At 33.0% G+C, this 24529-nt stretch overlaps 2 long non-coding RNA genes across 2 annotated transcripts; both read right to left on the bottom strand.

Annotated features, from left to right (window-relative positions):
* Position 1: 1 nt before the first annotated feature.
* LOC127724636 (uncharacterized) lies at positions 2 to 18971 on the bottom strand. The gene is made up of 3 exons (XR_007992625.1): positions 18873 to 18971; positions 2394 to 2504; positions 2 to 431 (listed from the first exon to the last, which is right to left on the bottom strand). It is a non-coding gene; the product is annotated as an uncharacterized LOC127724636 (long non-coding RNA).
* Positions 18972 to 21253: 2282 nt separating this feature from the next.
* LOC127714283 (uncharacterized) lies at positions 21254 to 23113 on the bottom strand. Its single transcript, XR_007987679.1, has 2 exons — positions 22678 to 23113; positions 21254 to 21874 (listed from the first exon to the last, which is right to left on the bottom strand). It is a non-coding gene; the product is annotated as an uncharacterized LOC127714283 (long non-coding RNA).
* Positions 23114 to 24529: the final 1416 nt, after the last annotated feature.

The following is a 24529-nucleotide window of genomic DNA, read 5'->3' as shown; positions in this document are numbered from 1 at the left end:
ATTTGTCAAAAACATAGACATTTTGTGAGTAATCCGAGCAGTTTTAAACATTGATCAACGAAGAAAAAAAAAATACATACGAAACAAATTGCAAAAAAAAAACGTTCATCTCAAATGCATCACGAGGATCGGCAGATTCTGTTACAATTTACACGTGTGTGCTGTAAGTAAGGAAGGGACTGGTTATTTCATGGCTTGTGTCATGACACAAACTGTTACAAATGTAAAATGCATATATTCATGCCACAAAATTCCAACACGCATTTCAAAAATCCAAAACCAAAAGCATCTTTCTTTTATCGGAGTTATTTTATGTCTCAAAGTGACAAATATGACTTCAACATGGAGAATATACTCACAACTATTATAAGTTTATATCAGTCCCGAGCAGCATCGACTTAAGCAAAGTTCTTTGTTAGATGTTCATCAAACTAAATGTAAAGAACACAAATGTTATGTAATATCAACAAATTAAATGCTATAATGGACAAAACAATAAGAATAATACTATCCTTATTAATGAAACACAAATACTACAAATAAATGACTTTGTAGGATATAATGTATAAAAGAAAAACTAATTTGAATGGATTGTAGAGCAATTTCAATAAATAAAATCAAGACCAAGTAAAAAGGAGATCTAGAGGGATACATATAAGAGAAGTTATCCCCCAAAAAATTACAAAACAACACAACGTGTAGAAATATAAGTGAATTCATCTGAAGTACATGTTAGCTTTTTAAAGCCTTAATATTGCAGAAGAAACGCTTAACGTCCAGCTGCAAATATTGCATAAATATTCAGGACAATAATACATTCATGTCATAGGAAGATACCCTACTTTCCATATATCGAACATGTCTACAATCACTTGTCTTGTCGTCGTTCAGTTCCAATGAATGTTAGTTAACTATATTTTTGATTGTTTTTCTTTCACGTCCTGAATAGATTTGAGTAACCATGGAAATGTGGAGTGAACGTCATAAAAGTTTTATTTTTTACATATATCTTTAAATTTGGTAAATTATATAATAAACAAAAGCCTTACCAAAAAATGTGTTTTTCTCGTATATTATGTAGCAAAAGGTTGTTTTGGAGTAAGGCTGTTGGTAATATTTAAATAGCAGGGAGATCATCTGAATTTGGGCAATTGTGTGCAGTTTTACCTGTAACACAATAAGTGTATAGTCTTAACTCATAAGAATGAACGACAAAATAAGAGTAAACAAAACCGAAATACTAATCTACCATAGTTCATATCATAGATTATAATGCATTTTTATTAAAGAGTTTTTACACCTAGATCTTTTCTAATATTCCATATAAATGGTAAGTTGGAACGCAAGTTCTACTTTAAATTGGTAAATACAAATTTAAATATTACGCAAAACCGGCATATTGAAAAGTCCTCTGTCATAGTGTCGTCTGCGATTGAGGATTTATTGCGAAAATCCAAGTACCCGGCCGTCATTACGATTCACATATTACGTACAATTTTGTTTAACATGCTACTAAATGAACTCATGATTCGTGTGAGCAGTTATGCTGTTCTACTGGTCCCTGAAACTTGGAAAGTGCAAAATAAATTTACTTCAATATCATCTTATAGAAAAAGACTCATTTTATATATCAAAATTTGAACTTTGGGACTTCATGTGGATTTGGTTCATTTTAGCTCGAGACTACAAGATACTTTAATTCAAGTTCTCTGGATTACTACCAAAGCACTCATACAAAACGTATATAAATAAATTTGATTTGCGATTAGGGAAAACTTATGTAACACATATAAAGATGAAAAAGTACGAATGTGAACATAAAATGTATACGTCGAAGTAGAAGAAACAACAGCATAGTCATACACACACAAAGGAAAAGGCAAATGGCATTGATGTAGGTAACAAGGCTACATACCATACTACATTGGCTAATGTCACGTGTCTAATTCTAAAACATACATGTACGTGATTTCATTTACCGTAAACAGAGAGAACCTGTATCAAAATCGGATAATATCTGATAAAGTTTCTTACTAAAGTAAAGTGAAGACCAAAACTAAACATCATTGATATCTGTAACTGATTATACTATACCATGACCTATTCAAAATCAAAATATCAGTTAGCACTGACAACAGATGAAAAAAAGACATATATGAAGTGCTAATGGAAAATCTACAAGTATAAAATGTACAATATGCATGTACCGATATCATAATTTATAAAACAATATTTCAATCTTATATAAAGTATTTTTAAAAACACATTGAATTTACTGTAATAACCGTCTAATTATTTAATATTCGAAAAATACAACTAAAACATTCTTAACAGTCATTTTTAATTGGCAACAGTTATATATAATAATGGCATTTTTGTTTTTTAATACTAACTTTATCAGCAACAATATCCATCGAGCCGCTACTGCGCTATGGAGAGCCGAAATTAGAGCTGATGATTCACTCGGAGATTGATAGTCCACCGGCAGATGTATCGACCCAGTGCTGTAAAAAATATAAACAATACGTTATAAATTTCATGCGTCCAAAGCGCTTTTCTGGATTTACCTTCATCAGGCACGCTCAATACAAAATATTTGAAAGCCAAGGATGTATAAGAACCGATGTTGAAGAACTATGTGACCGAATGAACATAAAGATAGCCAAATCCATCTAAGGTCAACTTTGCCTAAGGGAGTTAAAATCTTAGTTTCTAAATAATTTAAAAATTTATAAACGGGCAATTTTAGAAAGGTTTGTCATAAATCATGTCAGTATCGAAGTACTGTCTACTGAGCTGATAATACCCTCGGGGAGTGATAGTCCACCAGCAAAGGTATCGACCCAGTGCTGTAAAAAATGTAAATATTTATACAGAAATAAAACAAAAACAAAAACAAAACAGAAAAAATATTATCAAAGATTAAATACCTAACTTTAGATTGGTACTGTCAATGTCGTATTTAGCTATAAAAGGAAGCGGATATAAAACATTGATAATTAATACTTGTTTCTGAGTAAAAAAAATCTAGGCCTGGATATGAAACGATGTCATCGGGAAATATGAATTGTCTTGAGTGAACAAATCTTCTTATCTTCCTAGCAACAAGGGAAATAATTGTTTATTATTATACCTCAGTATGTTTTTTTCGATATAAAAAAGAATGAAATATTTGTGCTATTTCATTCTACAGACTATTTGCCAGTCAATAGTTTCAAAGACAATTATCCCGGTCAACAGTTTTATGAACATATTTCTCGTACTTTTTCATACTAATTTTTCATGAGACAACAATGACGACATTGACTATTCTGCTTGGATTTGTGGGCTTGGCAACGTTAAACTCTGAAATATCGTAAACGGTATAATCCGTATGTGTCTGTCGTCGTTATTTCAAATTAATATGTTACTCACCAGAAGCAATTAAAAAAGAAAAAGAAAATCTACATGACATATTTTAAGAACTAAAACATAACAAATGTATGGTATGGGGGTGTCGTCGTCTTCATAATCTGGGGTTGCTTTGGTTTAAGGTAACATATGATAGCTAGTGTTTATTATATGCACGGGAATTTTTACACAAGAACTCCTGGTCTTGATTACACTATATAAAATATTGATAAATACCACACGAGTAAAAAAAACAAAAAAAACCTGATAGTTCACCTTGTGCATGTTTATGTGACTATTTGGGTTTTTTCCCAAGTGGTGTATGTAGTCTTTTTAGAATGTTGTTTTGCTCGGTATAATCAAACACCTACTGACTGGTTATGAGTGTAATAGCAAGTTTGTTGTCCCTTTGAAACTAACTATTGCTCTTGGCTTCACCTCGAGCAATAGTTGGTATCTCAGGGACAACAAACTTACTATTACCCTCATAACCAGTCAATAGGTGTATAATATTCTTGAAGGGATTGATGTGTTTTGCCAGCTTTAACAGATCAACACAGGTCTGAATCTCATCATATATGATTTTGATACATGATAAAGGTGTTAGAATATATTATATGTTATTCTGGTCTCAGGCAGGGTATATAATGTGACATTCTTGGTCTAACGATTATATTCCATGATCTGAAGGCGAAGGGGATATTAACTCTAAGCCGGGAATATCACATTATATACCCTGTCTGAAACCTGAATCACACAGTTATATATTACGAATTACCCTTTCCTTGATGTAGTTTTCAGTACCAGAAATTTAACATTCAGAATAGATATTCAGTACATGTTTCTGAAAATATTTTTCTGCAATTCATTTACATGCACTTTTTTTATCTTGATCATGTTGAAAAATAATTTGTTTTCTTTAGGAAAATATATTTGCAATAAAGTTTTTACCTTCCATGTGCACCGTTTTTATGTTGGTGACTTTTCATGTATTTTGACAACAGAAAAGACCCAACCTGATATTTTTCCGCATACGGGAAAGATTTTGTAATTACCTTAGCAGTATTAATAATTTTATCGGGTATGCAATAATTTTGATATGCAAATCGCGTGATTTTAAATTAAAAACGTATTATTGACGGATCCTCGTAATTATTTCCCTTTTGTGAGCCTCTGTCATCCTTTAAAAAAGGGACGAAAGATACCAGAGGGACAGTCAAACTCATAAATCGAAAATAAACTGACAACGCCATGGCCAAAAATAAAAAGACAAACAGACAAATAATAGTACAGATGACACAACATAGAAAACTAAAGACTAAGCAGCACGAACCCCAGCAAAAACTGGGGGTAATCTCAGGTGCTCCGGAAGGGTAAGCAGATCCTGCTCCACATGTGGCACCCGTCGTGTTGCTTATGTTATTACAAATCCGGTAAATAGTCTAATTCGGTAGGTCACATTCGTGAAAAGGAAGGGTATTGTAGTTACGACATAAGGAACATATCCGAAATCATCTGTGAAACGGTTATTCCAGAACGGTCAACCAACTCGTGATGGCGTCCGTAAAATTTACGAGGGGATGATTTCAACTTCACCATTTGGAACTCTTGGTTTAATAGCTTCCTTGTGAGCAGCAATCCTCTATCAAGGAAATCATGATAGGAAGTACAAGCCCGGGTATATCGTATCAATTGGGAGATATATATATATGTTGCTACATAGAAATGGAAAGTTCACAATTGGGAAGCTGAAATCATCTCTTTTGTCGTAAAGTTTTGTTTTCAACCGACCCTCATTGTCAATTTCTAGATGTAAGTCAAGATATGAGGCAGACTTAACTGTATCTGTAGTATCCTTTATCTCTAGTTCGATGGGATAGATTCGTTCAACATAGTCACCAAATGTTGTATTATTTAGTGAGAGAACATCATCTATATAGCGGAACGTAAAGTTAAAGGATATTGCTAACTTCTTATCTTTCTTCCTAAGAAGTTCCTGTATGAAGTCAGCCTCATAATAATAAAGAAACAAGTCGGCAACAAGAAGGGTACACTTGGTTCCCATTGGAATTCCGACAGTCTGCTGAAAAACACGTCCTCCAAATGTAACAAATATGTTGTCAATCAAGAAATCAAGCATCTTGATAATGTCAGTTTCAGAGAATTTTTTACAAAGTAGGATTTATCCCTCCCCAAGACAAGATACTTGTATCTACGTTCGCCATTCTTTTTAATGAAACAAAGTAATACCAACTCTTTCAATTTGTCTTTTAGTTTGGAATGGGGAATACTTGTGTAAAGTGTAGAAAAGTCAAATGTTTTAATACTATTGCAAGATGAGAGAGTCTTAGAATGTATGTACTCTAAAAGATCTTTGGAATTTTTAGTATCCACATCTGATTCACGCCACCTCTAGAATAGGCAGTTTCACAATAACTTCGGAGCCCGGCTTTGATTGCTGATAAAATAGATGTTAATAATTTAGAAAGAGGTTTCGTGGAGCACTTGAAAGACCTAGCAATATACCGTTGTTTGTAAGGACAATTATGTAGTTTAGGTATCCAATACAGTGATGGAAGATCCAGTTCTTCATCTTTGGTTGAAATTCCAAAGGAACATAGAACAGACCTATGATTATCCAGAATGTCCTCTTTGTTAAGTGTCGTGAGGGTATATGTTGAGTTTCCAAGTGAATTGTCAATACCTAATTCATTTATCAAGCAGTTTATGTAATGATATTTACACACAAAAACGATGTTGTTTGGGGCTTTATCTGCGGTGACAACAACATATTTGTCATGGAGGTAGGACAAGTGTTTTGCAACATTTGGGTCTTTAAAAATTGACGTAGCGTGGGTGTTGATAGGTCTATTTAGTTTCTTAATTCGGATTTGTATCAACGACCTCACAGCCTTAATTCATTCGGAAAGAGTATCTACGTATTCTTCCTCGCGTTTAGCCCATTGCCTGGTATAACCCTCGACTGAATCCATCAGTATTTTGAAGTTGTATTTCCAATTGATGGATTTAGGCTCACGATATTTCAGACCTTTGGATAACAAATTTCGCAGGGAAGTGTTATTGACAATTTAACTGTTCTGTGATGACGTTATTGAGGTTCCACTTGGGTAAAAAATGTCGTCTATACCCCGGCAGTTTCCGAAATATACATACTGACATCTCTATTTTTGTTATCCAATCACAAAATTCGACATATTTGTAATACGTAAAATAACATTTTCATCGGAAGTCATAAGATTTCCTTGCCTAATAGATTTGAAAAAATATAGTTTAACTCATAAGTTGAAGCCTGGAAAAGATAATATATAATAAATGAATCATTTACAAATTTATAACTGATTCAGTTAGTTCCTTCAATGTCCTGTAGATACAATTGAATAATGCATAGTTGTCGTTTCGACAAAGGTATGACACTCTACTTCGGCTTCATTTTGTGCTTGCAAGTACATTAATTCTGAAAAACTTTTACATTTTTAGCTCACCCGGTCCAAAGGGCCAAGTGAGCTTTTCTCATCACTTGGCGTCCGTCGTCCGTCGTCCGTCGTCGTCGTCGTTAACTTTTTACATTTTGAACTTCTTCAAGAGAACCACTGAATGGAATGAAACCAAACATGGCATGAAAGTTCCTTATCAGGTGCTGACCACGTGTTGTTACTTTGTAGCCGATCCATCATCCAAGATGGCCGCCAGCAGGGGACTTAGTTTAACATAGGACCCTATGGGAAATACATACAAATGTCTTCTTTTAGAGAACCAGTTAATGAAATGAAACCAAACACGGCATGAATGTTCCTTATGAGGTGCTGACCAAGTGTTGTTACTTTGTAGTCGGTCTATCACCCAAGATGGCCGTCAGCGGGGGACTTAGTTTAACATAGGACCCTATGGGAAATACATACAAATGTCTTCTTTTAGAGAACCACTGAATGGAATGGAACAAAACATGGCATGATTGTTCCTAATGAGGTGCTGAGGAAGTGTTGTTACTTTGCAGTCGGTCCATCATCCAAGATGGCCGCCAGCGGGGGACTTAGTTTAACATAGGACCCTATGGGAAATACATACAAATGTCTTCTTTTAGAGAACCACTGAATGGAATGGAACAAAACATGGCATGATTGTTCCTAATGAGGTGCTGACCAAGTGTTGTTACTTTGCAGTCAATCCATAATCCAAGATGGCCGACAGCGGGGGACTCAGTTTAACATAGGACCCTATGGGAAATACATACAAATGTCTTCTTTTAGAGAACCAGTGAATGGAATAAAAAAAAAACATGGCATGAACGTTCCTTATGAGATGCTGACCAAGTGTTGTTACTTTGCAGTCAATCCATAATCCAAGATGGCCGCCAGCGGGGGACTTAGTTAAACATAGGACCCTATGGGAAATACATACAAATGTCGTCTTTTAGAGAACCACTGAATGGAATGGAACCAAACATGGCATGAATGTTCCTTATGAGGTGTTGACTAAGTGTTGTTTCTTTGCAGCCGATCCATCATCTAAGATGGCCGCTAGCGGGGGACCTAGTTTAACATAGGATCTTGTTGGAAATACATACAAATGTCTCCTTTTAGAGAACCACTGAGTTGAATGAAAAAAAAAAACATGCCATGAATGTTCCTTATGAGGTGCTGACCAAGTGTTGTTACTTTGCAGTCAATCCATCATCCAAGATGGCCACCAGGGGGGGACTTAGTTTAACATAGGGACCCTATGGGAAATACATACAAATGTCGTCTTTTAGAGAACCACTGAATGGAATGGAACCAAACATGGCATGAATGTTCCTTATGAGGTGTTGACCAAGTGTTGTTTCTTTGCAGCCGATCCATCATCTAAGATGGCCCCTAGCGGGGGACCTAGTTTAACATAGGATCTTATTGGAAATACATACAAATGTCTTCTTTTAGAGTACCACTGAATGGAATGAAACCAAACTTGGCATGAATGTTCCTTATGAGGTGCTGAACAAGTTTTGCTACTTTGTTGCCGATTTACTGTTCAAGATGGCCACCAGGATATTTTATTAAATAACGGGACCAATATTAAACCAAATTTGGCCTCAATCATTATTTGGGTATCTCATGATTTTTATCTAATAAAAAGTATCTTTACATGATTTCTAAAACCAAAGTAGAGTCAGGTGAGCGACACAGGCTCTCAAGAGCCTCTAGTTATTTTAACCTGCATAAGTAGATGAAGAATTTCAAAAAAATTTTCATTTATAGAAAATATCAACTGCTTCCGGTTATTATCGCATGCCTTTCTGTAACGTTATCCCGTGGCATTTCTACGTCAGGAAAAAATATTATTTAAAAATGCAAAAAAATAATACGATAAATGCATTTTTCAAAGTTTAAAAAAAAGTTCTTGTCTGTTTGTCTTCTGCTGAAGTATATGATAAAAAGAACATAACATGTCATTTTCATATCAGACCCCTTATCAGCCTATGGTCAAAATCATCCCTCGAGCCTGTCCGCTCTCGGGCTGATATCATGACCTGGGGCTGATAAGGTGTCTGATATGAAAAATGCCATGTTATAATCTATATTTATATAACATTGGGTAAGGCAGCAACGTTGAACATGTCTATTCAAAGCGGCTGTTGATCAAAATTAATGTTATTAACACGGTCATTTTATCCGCTGACCCTTGCATCATAAAACAATATATAGTCTTTACCCAAAACGTTTTTGCCATATTTATGACTAAATATCACAGAAAAGTAAACCATAACATCCATAAGACATAAAAGTGTTCTCGCTTTTGAAACAATGTTATTTCGAGAAAAAAAAAATACAATCTTAAAATATATATATAGATATGTTTCACTTATCGTAACCACATTTTTTTACTGCATTTGCACTTGCATGAGCATTACGACAGGCGGTACATTTAATGTAAAAATTGCGTACTCTTGAGTATACCTCAGTATTCGGTGGGGATCGTGTTGCTGAAACCATATTAATTTTTGTTCAATGGTTTGTTTTTGTTGTTTTTCATTTCGTCGATTTTATTTTTGTGCCATTCTGTTTGATACCTGTTTTTATTGGAACAATTTATTTTTAATCGGCCCTTTGTCATCTACTCTCTCATGTTTATAGTTTTTCCAGTTAGAAATTGAAAACAAACAAAATAAATTGTGTACGTTCGAAGAGATTTTCTGTTTTTTCCTTCACCAGGAACAACCCAACCAAACATGTGAAAGATAAGGAGGTAATTAATTTGTCGACTAATTGATGGCACATACGGGTACACGATTAGAAATTCACGACACAAAATTACAGGGACCTACAGGCACTTGGCAAAACAAAAAATAAGCAAACTTTTTATTGCTCTTTCTTCATTTACATATCATAAAAAAAAGCCTTGACCACGGATCAAATGCTAACACTTCCAGGAAAGTCACGACAGCTTCCAGGACTGGTTTCTGAGCATTCATCAACATAGATTTGTGTAATATCAGCAAAAATTGAAATGATGTATAAGTAGGGCAAATAATTCAAATGAACTACTTTACACTTTCGAAAAATAAATAGACAAAAAGAGAAAAGTTGAAATAGTACATATTACCAGATGCAAAAATACTAATTAATTTCATTTTCAAACTAGTTTTTTTCGATCACTGTTTGGGATATATATTTTTTACCAATCAACACGAGCATCATTGAAGGACATAAAAGGAATTGTACATTTCTTACACCAAGTAATGATTATTCTGCAACTTTTGATATTTTGAATAATATATACATTTGTAAATAAGTGCAATTGTATTCTGATTAGTTCAAGTCAGGTTGTTTATTTCAAAAGATTCATTTTACTCTTTAAAAAAATACCTACTTCTGACATATTTCATTATCAATGAGTATTTGAATGATTCATTTCATATTTGTTCTATTATATTAGTAAAGCTGTTTAATATTGTATTTGACAGTGACACAATTCCCAAGATTTTGCTATTGGGAAATATCATACTCATACTTAAAGACAAGGGTTACAAATTGGACCCCAAAAACTTTAGACCTATGACAATTATTACCTGAGTTGGTAAATTATTCACCTCTGTTTTGAATTCAAAATTGAACAAATCTTCTGAGGATAATCAGATCATTTGTAAAAATCAGTCAGGGTTTAGAAATGCATAAATTTTTTTTTGTTATTTACATGTTATTAGTATCATGAAAAGTAAAAAGGAAAAAATGCATTGTGCATTTATTGACTTTCTAAATTATTTCGTAGTGTGCGGATGAATGGATTGTTTCAGAAATTGCTTGGACACCAAATTAATGGTAACATGCATAATGTTATATTTCATAATGTACATAATGGTGAATAATTTGACTATTTCCCATGAAATATTGGGATAAGGCAGGGAGAAAATCTCTCTCCTTCCTTATTCTCCATTTTTGTGATTGATTGATAAATGCATGATGTTATTGAGCTAAGCTGAAATCTAAAGAAATTGAAAATGAGATGTATATTTATTTTAAACTTCCTGCTTTACTATATGCAGACGATACAATTATGTTTTACTAATTCTAGTAAAACGAAAATTATGACTGTTTCTAAAAGACGTTTATCTGAAAATGTTCATTTTTATTTTGATAATCATGATAATAATGAATTAGAAATTTTGTAAGAAATTCAATATTTTTGGTTGACTTTTTAAAGCAGATAGTTTTGCAAGTACAAAAATAATTTAGTTACTAAGGCTTATTGTGCTATGTATGAAGTTATGAGAGGGTAGAGTTCATAACCTATCTGTGAGATGCCACTTACGATTTATTTGATAAGATATTGGAGCCTATTTTACTTTATAGGTGTAACATTTTGGTGTTCAGTAATATAGTTAATGTAAAGAGAGTACACGTGAAATTTTGCAAGCTACTACTGAACTTAAAGATTCTGAAGTAGACTACAAACTTCATGGTATACGGTGAACTTGGTGTGTATCCTATGTGAGTTTTTATCCAATTGCGTATCGAAATTTATGGGTCTAAAATTGTTCACGACAAAGAAATAAGTTGACACACATTTTGGATAATTTTATATTTTTAAATTGTTCAAAAAATGATTATATGTCTGAATGGGTAACAATCATAACAACATATTCTTGATACTTGTGTTATAGTATTAATATCTGGTGGGTACAAACTGACTTCAGCACAAAATGGCTGAGTGTTATTTTAAAACAAGAGTTTTTGACCAATTTCAACACAACTGGCGCTGAGATATGTGTATGTATCATAATTGGCGACACTCTAATAGAATATTGAATCTGAATCTTTATATAATTCGTCCAAAAAAAATAATCATATAGATTAAAATTGAGTTCGAACAAAATTAAAATATAGTACCAGATAGAGATAGGATTATATTTGGCAGATTTTGAAAAGAAAGAGGTAGGTAGATCAGTTTCGATAGACAGAGAAGATATTGTACGTTAAGGCAATGTACAGAATTAGGTGACACATTGCATCTGTTTAGTTTTTGATATATTTTACTTGAACAGAGTAAAGGTAATTAACTTTTGTAACACATAGAAATAGGTTAAAAAATATATGTAAAGGACAAGTTACACAAAAGACTGTTTTTGTCTCCTATTTTGTCACAAAATCATTTTCATGAAATAAATGAACTTATGATCCGAAAAGATTTGCATCTATCTGTTTTTCAGTAGCACGTACGTATTTTATTTTTCAGTAAAGAAGAAACCTTGTTTTGGGTTGCTTAAAGTGCTATGAATATGTCAAAAGATAGAAAGTGTTGATTTTTTGGAATGAAATCTATCGTTTTTAAAGGCCTCCGCCAACGTTAGCAACAGATAAAAGTATCGATAAAGATGGCATACAAACGGGATTTCCCAACTAAGTAAAGAAATTATTGGCTCACTTGGGCGAAGCATTTAAAGATTAAAAAATACCCCCTAAAAACAAACTTTCATAGAAAAATAGTTATACCGAAGCGGAATCATAGATAGGGCTGAAAATATCAGCTTTCGGTTGTGATAACAAGAAACCCCCGTTTAAACCAAGAATACTTCCATAGGAGAGGATTTTAGTTTTAAGATTTTGTCGTCATACTTCAAATTGTACTTTGTTTTTTTTTTTATCTTTTTTTCAAGGTGGATTTTGTTTTATCGATTTAAATCTAAACCTAAAATGGTGAAATCATATGCACTTGGCACACATGATAAACAGCATGTTTGCGGTTGTCCATCAGGTTGAGTCACAATGTAAATTAAAACGAGAAATAGGTTATCCTTTAAAGTAAAATATACCCAGAATATGTGAAAATCTAGGACAAGATACTATACATGTATACTTGGCCGGTTACATACGACGAAGAAAAAGACCACCGCCGAAAACCCCTATAGTTCGTCTACTTTTAACGTGAAATTTTTATTATGAGTTAAGTAAACAATTTTTGCAAGGTAGTTTGTCCCAGTCACAGATTTCTTAGCAGGTCTCCCTGGTAGAGCCTTATTAGGTCTTTCCACTTTTCCGTGGAATGACATTTTGCTTTTGTTCTGATTTTTTTCTTTCTTCCGCCTATTTTTGTTTCTTGCGCTGTATTGATGTTTCAAAAGATGTCGCTTAAATATTTTGTAAATGATATTGCACAGTTTATATGCTTTTGAAGCTGACCCTGTTTAATCGAACACTTTTCTTTGTAAGAGTTATCTCCCCAAACACTGTTTTTCTTGTTATGAGATCTCCTTCGCAACCGTAAAAGAAAGCGACAAATTTATTTTTCCAAATTGCTCATTATATCCTCAGAATGTTACGTTTTATTTTGACCGAAGTCTCACGAAAACTCCATATGAGAGTTATTCCCCCTTATGTATTTGAAATAAGTGATATGTATTTGTAACTTGTAAACCATAAGTGATAGAGACCTAGGGTGTTTTGATTTGAGGTCCTTGGTCCACTAAAAAAAAAATTAAGTCAAGGTCAAAGGTCAAGGTCATGTTCTAAATTTTGATTTTTTTTCTTCCGCCTAATTTTTTTTTCTTGCGCTGTATTGATGTTTCAAAAGATGTCGCTTAAATATTTTGTAAATGATATTGTACAGTTTATATGCTTTTGAAGCTGACCCTGTTTAATCGAACACTTTTCTTTGTAAGAGTTATCTCCCCAAACACTGTTTTTCTTGTTATGATATCTCCTTCGCAACCGTAAAAGAAAGCGACAAATTTATTTTTCCAAATTGCTCGTTGTATCCTCAGATTGTTACGTTTTATTTGACCGAAGTCTCACGAAGACTCCATATGAGAGTTATTCCCCCTTATGTATTTGAAATAAGTGATATGTATTTGTAACTTGTAAACCATAAGTGATAGAGACCTAGGGTGTTTTGATTTGAGGTCCTTGGTCCACTAAAAGAAAAAAATAGGTCAAGGTCATGTTCTAAATTTTGTTTTTGGCTTGTTATTTCTTATAACAGAAGCCGTATAAGAGATCGACAAAATATTTTACTAAATTGTTATATGCGACATGTTGTTACACATAAATTTTGGTCGAACGGGTACGTTGACATAAAATGGGAGTTTTCTCCCCTCTCATATTTAAAACTAGCTGTATGGTGATATAACTCATTAACAATATATAGTACAGACCTAGGGTCTTTTGATTTGGAGTCCTTGATATTTAGGTCAAGGTCATAGGTAAATTTGACGTTCTAGATTTTTACCCTTGCTTTAACTTTATATTTGTAAATGATAGAGCCATGGGACTTCTTGCATTAGGTTGCAAGCCATATGACCTTGAAAAAGCCAACCAGAAGTGACCTTGTGTGAACCGGAAGTAGCTATTTTTTGTACTTATTTGATGTAAAAGTATATAGAACCATATATTTTGGGAATCAGTGTCAAGTAAACTATCATATTATACCAGAAGTGACATTTTTCAAACTAGAAGTATATTGAAACCATATATTTATTAACTAGAAGTGTATTGAAACCATATATTTTTGGAATCAGCGCATAGTTAGCTATCATCTGACACTGTAAATGACATTTTAAACTCGATTTTTATATTTTCTTATTAAAATACATGTTTTTTTTTTGGTGGAAAGACCTTCAATTGATCTCTGAACAATTGGTTTTTAATTGTATCTGTATTCTACAAAAAGGTTTTAATATCAATTGCAACACTCTTATATTGTCATATGCAAACTTTGTTATGTATTCATGGAAATGAATTGGTGTCAACATTCTTATCTGTTAAGTTATACTTGAAAATGTTTGATTCCGATATTTTTATGAGCTTTTGTAGGTTCATTTTAGAAACGTGTGGCAATATTCTATAAGCCCATCTAGCAAATAAAATTTATTTAATGACAAAAGAACATATTTTAGACATCCTCTGGCTATTTGCAGGCACCAGGTTAGACGGAAGACTTAGATCAGTGTGGTCGATAACCAATGACAATCCCGATAAAAGTAACCCAATACATGTATATAAATTTAGTTGGTCATTCAATATTTTGTTTCGCAATTTATTATAATAAATATATATATGATATCTATTAGAGAAGTTATATAAAAATGTATACATCATAGCAGTAAGAATACTAGAGAATTGGCCTCAAGCACATCGAAATTATTTTTAGACAGCACGAGAAACAAGCTGCCGCTTTACTTCAAGCGGTAAATATTACATTTAATTCAGGACGACTACATGTTGATGTTATATGGAGATATGTGCTTTGTATTAAAGATACGTTTTTTACAGTCTATTCTTTACAGCCTGCTAAAAATTGGTCTGTTTAACTTGGGCAGTGAGTGCCATTGATTAAGGAAAAAAAACAATAAGGCTTCATACTTTTGATGTATTTGAAGTACTTTACGTCATTAACCTTCATCGCGAACACTCCCAGCCAAAAATTGGAAAGTCAAAAAGTATATACTTGTGGAGCTGTATGAACAAAACTAATCCAATACGAATAGCCAAAATCAATCTATGGTCAAACTTTGCCTAAGAAGGTTTGATCATTATGTTCTTAATAATACAAATATTCGTCAACGGAGAGTTTTAAAAAGGTATGTTATTAATCATGTCCGTACCTGTTTTGGATATGTCTTCAACTGAATTCTTCTGTTGCCATGCGCAGACTTGATTAAAGCTCTACATTTTTTGGCCGAAAATAATTTGTTCGTCATTTCAATATTTTATATTGTCAAATTATCGGATTTCATATGGATACATGTATTTATGATAGTATATTACTCACTTATTTATCATATATCTATTTACTGTTTTGATCTTCTTTTATGGAAAAACTTCAGTAGGGAAAATATTTTTGTTACAAATTATAGCAGATACCGAGATGAGTTACCAAGTGTTGATAACCCCCTGATAATTAGATATTCTACAGATACACATATTTACATAAAAGAACTTCACCTGAACAAAGCTAGTTGTGGGAGTCAATTTTGTCCATTTTGAAGACAAACCTGTGTTTGTACATATTTTACATGGACATACGTATTTTTAAGAAATCGTTGTTGCAATTTCGAACGCAAATCCCATTGAAACATGTACGTCGTGCAGTCCTCTCTTATTTGTTTTATTTCCTTAGATAATTGGACCACGGTTAGTCGTTATTTTGAACATTATTTTCAAAAAATAAGCTTGTCGTTGGTGGTCAGGTTTGATACAACACAAAGACAAATAAATCATACATGAGAGAAATTTCAAAGACGCTTAATAAGATATGACAAATTTGTTTGCTAAACATAAGCGCAGGGTTTATTACTTATTCCGCTCTTTATTGATAAAGGAATTAGGTAGTGGAACTGCCTTAGAAACTCAACATATATCCCTACGACACTTACCACGGAGTAAATCGTGAATATTCATAGGTCGGTTCTATGTTCCTTTGGAATTTCAACCAAAGAAGAAGAACTCGATCTTCCTTCATTGTATTTGATACATAAATAACATAAGTTCCTTACAAACATCATTATATATTACTGGATTGTCCAAGTGCTCAACGATTCCTCCTTCTAACTTATCAACATAAATGTTATCAGCAATGAAAGCCGGGCTTTATAGAGTTATTTTGAAACAACCTAATCGTAGGGCGGCGTGTATCAGATGTGGATTCTTAAATTCCAGAGACCTGTTAGAGTAAATACAATCTTGGTTTCTTTTCTCTTGCAATAGTATTAAAACGTTTGATTTTTCTACATTGTCCACAAGTATTCCTTGTTCGAAACAAAAAGACAGTTTGAAAGAATCAGTCCTGCTTTGTCTCATAAAAAAATGTCCAACGTAAATACAGGTATTTTGTCCTATGGAGGGATAAATCTTACTTTGTAAAAAATCATTCTGAATCAAACAAATACTTCTATGAAACTGACATTATCAAGATGCGTGAATACAACAGATACAGTTAAGTCTGCCTCATATCTTTGCTTACATCTAAACTTTACAACGATGGTGAGTTGAAAAAAATAAATCTGTACGACAAAAGAGATGTGTTCAGCTTTCCATTTCTATTAAGCAACATTCCAGCAGCGCCTGCATATGGAGTATATTAATCCCAGTTGATGCGATATTCCATAGCTTGCATTTCGTGGCATGATTTCCGTGATAGAAGGTAACTGCTTACAAGGAAGCTATTAAACCAAGAGTTCCAACTGGTGAAGTTGAAATCGTCCCTTCGAAAATTTTTGGGACGCCATCACGAGTTGTGACCGTTGTGGAATATCTGTTTTTTTAGATGACGACGGATATGTTTCAGTTGTCTTTATCACAATTTTGTCCTCATATCCTCGAATGAGACCTATCGAATTAGATTTTATTACCGTGTTTGTACTTACATGAGTTAGCACTCCACAGTTAGGAAATAAAATTAAAATTGAACCACAAAATGTTTATTCATTTTTTATTCCTGGCTTTCTAATACATTACACCAAATGTTTGTGTCATACATGTGCATATGTATGTAACGAGTATCTTCCATATATTTGATTTTCAAAACTTAAAATGGTGAAATATAATTCTGTTTTGGGGTATCCATTGCAACAATATGCAGTTGTTTACAATAAAATATTGCAAAAAGGGGAACGAAATTGTCACATATCCCCCAAAAAATCGGTTTTAACTAGAATTTCAATCCCTTTGAATGATACCTTTTCTTAAACTTTTGACATCATTCTACCAAATGATCAAATAAAAACTAGGTGTCTTTTGCCTCATTTTTTCCTGAACTTGAATCACAAATATCGTTCGAAAAAAAACATTACAATAATTTCTGGACCAATGTCTAGATCTGGTATGGATATGACAATACGGACTGTCATACAGAAAACAGCCCATAGTACATACATTTCACAATCTAAATGTTCATATAAACCCACTATGAAGGGTATATTAATCTTTAGCTATCAAAAAATTAATTGTATTGCACACTAGCTTTCAAATTTGAAAAATACACCGGGGCCAAAATGCAAAACTACAGCAACACAACGATTGCCACATGTTAAGCAGGATCTGCTTGGTTTTCCGGAGCACCTTAGAGCACCCGGTTTTGGTAGGGTTTGTGTTGTTCAGTTTGTTGTTGTTTTGTTTTGTTTTTATCGTTTTTCGTTTTATGCAATGTCATTGTCACTGACAGTTTGTTTTCGACTAATGAATTTGAATATCCCTTTGGTATCTTTCACTTCTGTTTTAATTGATTAATCCGCGATTCGTTTACAAAATTAAACTGCATCGGTATAGATATCATAATTGGTGAACACTTTACCCAAGTTTATCCTAATATATTGCTTTTCACTGACATATACCTCACACAATCTTTAATTCAAATTGTAGAGATGTCAACTACTGCTAGGGAAAAATAACGTAAGCTAAAACACCTGCTCAGATTCCTGACCAAAATTTGATTTGCATAAACTAGGTCGCGTAGCATGTCATTGACAAAGCGTCGTTATAGAAGGCAACTTGTGCAAAGAAAACACATTAACTGTTAAAAGTGGCATATAAGAATGCGTTTTGTGCAAAATGTAGACGAAAATTACAAACGTAAACATTAAAAAGACCAACTTGATTACTCTTTAGGCCAGTTGTCATTCGTGTTTCAGAAATTAATATTTCTAAATGATATCGCTACAAGTTTACAGTAGTTGTCGTCTATTGTTAAAAATATGACGAAGAATATCAGTAATATTTCAAACAGTAATAATAATTTAAGCACTAATTAGGGTAATATAGTTAGGATGTATTCTTTAGACATTGGCATTTCACGTCACCTTAACATTAAAAAAAATATATTCCACAAACGGGACTCTCAAAAGGCAATACAATATTAACAATGAAACAGTAAAACAGCTAAGTTTAAGTAATACAGAGGGAATGAACGTTAAAAATTGAAAGAATGATACAAATCACAATTGCTTTTATATTGACAATAATTAATAATGAAGTACTTTGTGAAAGAAGACGTACCTTTCATCAGGAAATATTCACAGTAAATAAACAATTATAACTAGGAAGTTAATTTGTTTGCTATAAATTTAAAATAGAATATGATCCGTCAAGACTTACTTAACCAGTCAAGCGTAGATTGGAATATCGACAATGTTGTGTTTAAGGTGAAAAATAATTATTATACAATTCAGGACTGAGCTTGTGTACGTTTTTCACAGCTGTTAGATATAGGTTTGCACATTTCGAAGATTCAAACAATTATGAAAAAAGTACTGGGTAAGACTGGTTTTGAATATTGGATTCGTAAATGATAATCAATGAGCGAAGTTAGTCGAAAGTTGATCGTCGTTTCCAAATCCTCTACGTCTTATATATTCTTTAGTTTAACCCATTTCTAATAAAACGAGTGTCTGTTTTACGTTTTTACAATTATCATCAATCATCGGAATTTCATAAAGATAATTCCAAATTTTGTCTTTTTTATTCTTTAATAGTTAGAAATGATTATATCCACACCATTCACATCTATATTTAGGCATTCGAAAAGTTAACAAGAATTAAATATAACTTACAATTTCAAACATCTGTTACGGGTTGATTCTGCAAGTGCAAGAAGAGAAGCGAGATAGTTCCCATGGGAATGTCGATTTTTTTTTAAACATAACAAATATTTTGTCAATCAAGAAATCAAGCATCTTGCTAATGTCAGTTTCAGAGTATGTTTTGTTTGAATCAGAGTGATTTTTAATCAAGTGTGATGTATCCCCACATAAGACAAGACACTAGTATCTTCTTCTTTGTCATGAAACAAATCGAGATCAAGTTTTTCAATTTGTCTTTTAGTTTTGAAATGGGAATACATATGTTAAGGGTAGAAAATCAAATGTTTAATACTGTTACAAGAGGAAAGAGACTTAGATTGTATGTACTCTAACATATCTTATGAATTTTTAAGTATCCACAACTGGTTCACGTTGCCCCTAGTATAGGTAGTTTCACAATAACTTTGAATCCCGGCTTTGAATGTTGAAAAAATTGATATAAATAATCAGGAAGAAGTTTTGTAGATATAACGTTGCTTGTAAGGACACCTAATATGTAATTTAAGTATCAAATACAGTTAAGGAAGATCCAGTTCTTCATCTTTGGATGAAATTCGAAAGGAACATTAAACATACCAGGATTTCCTCCTTGGTAGGTGTCGCGGGGGTATAATGTGTATGTTGAGTATCCAAGTGAATTCTCAATACCTAGTTCCTTCATCAAGCAGTTTATGTAATGTGATTTACACACAACAATTATGTTGTTTTGGGCTTTATCAACACATTTGTTATTAAGTTAGGACATTTACTTTGCAATACTAGGGTCTTTAAAGATCGATGAAGCATGTTTATTCATAGACCCATTCAGGTTTTTTTTTTATCAAATTCTAATTGCTATCAACGACCTCACAGCAAACTGATTTATGACGAAGGATATTGCCCAAGTTGATGATATCGAGATCTTTGTTGGTAAAGGAAAGTTGTAGAAAGGATCTTTTCTCCTTTTCATCTTTTCCAATGCGAATTGGTATGAAACATCTGTGACTGGCAATATTCGAGAAGATAGCTATAAGTGTGTATTGATTTAAATAGGGGTTTGTAACAGTGGTTTCCAAACATATTTTGTACAGAGAATACAGTTTTTAAAGCGGTAGTGAATAAAGCTTCGTGTGAATAAATCACAATTTAAGGGCAATTACTCCTATAAAAAATCTACTCACGATTTCGGCAAAATTTGACTTATTCGAAGATCTTGTCTTGCTAGTAATCAGTGTCTATCCATCTCTTGTAGTTTTCAAGATGATAGGCAAAAAAAAATATTGGTAAAAATCATCATTAAAGAGCAAGAATTCCAATAAGGAGTTGACTGTCGATTTCAGCTGTTGATTTATTTTGTAGATCTTGTGTAGCTGATTATTTTTGCTTATCTGAGTTTTCATCCATCTAATATAGTTTTTCAAATACTAAGCAAAATCGCCAAAAAATGGTAAATTCGTCATTAAATAGCAATAACTCTAATAAGGGGTGGTTATACGATTTCAACAAGATCGTCTTGTATTGGGGATCATTTTTGCTCTGTAATGTTTTTTCTCTATCTATTATAATATTTAAGATATGAGGCAAAAACACAGAAAAAAATGATAAAAATCGTCATTGAAGGGCAATAATTCATATAAGGAACCGTCTGATGATTTCGACCATGTTTAGACCGTATGGCATAGTTACATTCTACCATGTGATCAGTTTTGTATATTTAGAGTCCTTGTTTCATATTTGTACTTTTCATAGTTGCATACACCTGAAGTTCTTTCCAAATCACTGACCAATTGTTAAAAGCATAAATAATGGAGGTAATCAGATGGAGCGCTGCATTTATTATTAACACATTATAATCTATCTGTAAGTTTACAAATTATTTAAATTGAATAGAAAACGATGTACAATCAAATCTGAAATTAGCTTCCATCAATTAACATTGCAGTTTATGTATGCTTGTATATTGTGATAGTTTGTTACGAGTAACCAGTTTTACATTTGTCGTTACACATATATTTACAGCAAAACAAAAGAAAGAGAAATATAACTTTCCACATGCTAAAGCACATACATAAACCAATAACAATGGAAAATTAAAGAATAACTGTAAACTATAAGTAGCAGTCGTTTCCTTTCAATGGCCTGGTAGTAAATCCAATACCATTATGCATCCTACAACTGTGACTATTATCGATACAGCTATATATCCCATGTTCCGTGAGGATTGGCGGTCATCATTTGCACTTGTTTTCCTCCGTTTTGTCGATGATAGTTTTGTCCTGTCAATTGTAAGGGATTTCTTCAGTGAATCAAGTTTTTCAGTAACTTCTTTTCCTGTAGTATCTACATGTTCAACACTCGTGCCAGTGTTCCATTCGACATTTCCAAACTTATTACAGGAACACTGGTTGCAAGATTCAACAGAAGTCTCAGTTTCTTCTACTGGTAATGTAAAAATGAAAAAAATACATATCCGAGAAATAATTATAGCTTACACAAGTCCATGTCAACTTTATATATCATAAGGGAAAAACTAATTTTAAAACCTATAAATTAAAGACATTTCCGTGCATAATTCATTAAGAAAAATATATCCAATACTCATTATATCAGCAAAACATTACACAGTAAACTACAGATTAAGTAACGTGATATTAATAAAAATCCGGGGAGAAATCAGGTTTTCAGAGGGGTCAGCAGTAACTGTTCCTACTCCACTATTTACATCCGTCACGTATATTCTTGTTTAGATATTATAAATAGCAGTCAGAAATAGGTAGCTCTTCAACTTCGTACTTTATTGAGGGGCGTAAAGAGGGGTTATCTGCACGGAAGAACGCGAAATAAAATTGCCACTTCACGATGAACGAACAATTAACAATTTCTTGCACGTTGATCTTTTTGCCGATTTCACGAAACACGGTGAATAACGAACTTTTTTCACGGCTGCACGTGAAATAAAAATGGCAAAACACGTTGCACGAAAATAACCCTTTACCACCCTCTTTATTTGGCCTTTTGCAATTTTTTATTCGAGTGTCACTGATAAGTCATTTGTAGACGAAACACGCGTCTGACGTACACAATTATAAGCCTGGTGAATTTGATGATTTTTCATGTATCGTGTTATGAAGTATAAAATAAGGAAATAAATCATTGAGCATAATCCGTATCCCTACTCTTCACTTCTTAATTGTATTGGCAGTTTACTTAGTATGCGGAAAGAAGCCTCTTTAAAACAATACCATTTTGAATTCTCCTTGTTGATGACTCGTCTTTGATGAGTTGACGCTGACATACAACTGTATGCTTCTCGGCGCAATTTGAACGCATGGTGTACCATTGATGATCGACAGCAATAACACAGGAATTGTCACCCAAGAACGCATAATTGTTGTCTGTAATAGGTTTCGATATCATTTAGAAAGAGACAAAATAATCTTAGAATTTTAAAACTCGCAATCTGCTTAGTATTAATAACATGTATCAAGCATTTTTATTCTGAAAATCAGAACTACATTTCACATCAGTTTTAATACAAAGAAGGAAACCAAAAACCATAAGTCAAAGAAGAAAAAAACATGATCAAGAGAAAAACGAGAGAAAGACAAATAATCCATCCACAACTACAAAGATAATGATTGATTGAGCAAGAAGAGCACTACTCAGAAACAGGGAATCGACCAGGTGCTTCAGAAGGGTAAATAGTTCATACTCCACTATTATCGGTTACAGTTTTACTCCTGTCAGATTCATTTTTATTTTTTGTATAAACAGACCCATTGAACATGACTAAGCTTTATATACAAAAAAATGAACTTAAATGAAAGCTAAAGATTTGATAGGATTAAAATTAGGCTAATCTCTTCAGAATGTAAAACAAATCGAAATTATTGAATATATCGTCAAACCTGTTTATAAAAGTCACCCCTTGGACCAAAGAAATGTGACTTTATAGAAATGGTTACATTTGAATTGAGGTTCAAAATGCATAGGTATTTCTACATCGAGACAATAAGAGGATGGCCTGACAATACAGGTTTTCGCTTAAAAGAGGTGACCTTTATAGCAGGTTTGACTGCTCAATGATTTGTGTTTAATCAGTTGTCGAACATAACAATAAAATTCATCAAGAAATATGAATTATCGAAAAGTTTGACATTTGTAACTGCATATGTTTACTCAGAAGTATAATTAATCATGAACCCAAAAACAAATGAGACATAATAGCTTTCGTTGATATCATATCTTTGGTTGTTTCTGTTGGATTTATTCACAGTTTTTATAGAGTCAGGAGTATTTGCAGTTTGATATACTATATGGACACTTGTCTCGTGTTCAAGACTGTATGTTGCCCTTAAACAGTTTTGTCTTGCTTTTTTTTTTCTTTTGTCGTAGATTTTTGATATAACTCGCATCTGATATTATTGATTTTCTTCGGGAATGTATCGTAGTAGGGGATGATATTGTCAAAGCACATTCGAAGCTTTTAGATCACGAGGGAGTAATTAAATGACAACTTAATTTGTAAATTTGTCAGATTACGTAAAATAAACCTTTAATATCATTGTTAGCATTTTTTTTTTCATTTCAACGCTAAGTTTAACGGCATTTCTGAAAACATCTTTAGATAATATTTTACGGACACAAATTGACAAGGCCAATTTGTATAATATTCCTGCAGGGTATTTCCTATTTTTAATATGTAGAATCAGCTGACGTATGTTGATTCTGCCTGGTATCAAATAAATAATAACTCATATTTAGATACTCCTGAAATGAAGGAAATAGTGATATTAAAAAACTAATTGTAGCGAAAGTTTAACAATGGAAATGGAACTCTTCATTAAAAAGGTACAAAATAGCCGAGTTGCCATATTTGGATTGCTTATTTTTCTATACTCCTCACACAAAGATGTACAAAGTTATCAGGAAGAACGACTGAAATCCATAAGTATTACGGTCATCATTACGAATTGGTAGACCGATGCGATATGTTCGTGTCCAACATACTAGCGATATGTTTTCGCAGTATAATCTTAAATTTATCGAGCGTGTTCTATTTCCGATTGCGAAATTTTGACTTAGTGTGGATTC

Source organism: Mytilus californianus, unplaced genomic scaffold (genome assembly GCF_021869535.1).
Source record: "Mytilus californianus isolate M0D057914Y unplaced genomic scaffold, xbMytCali1.0.p SCAF_1, whole genome shotgun sequence".
NCBI classification, from domain to species: Eukaryota; Metazoa; Mollusca; class Bivalvia; order Mytilida; family Mytilidae; genus Mytilus; species Mytilus californianus.
The sequence above is the reverse complement of the archived record's forward strand: the minus strand, read 5'-3'. Positions and strand labels throughout refer to the sequence as shown.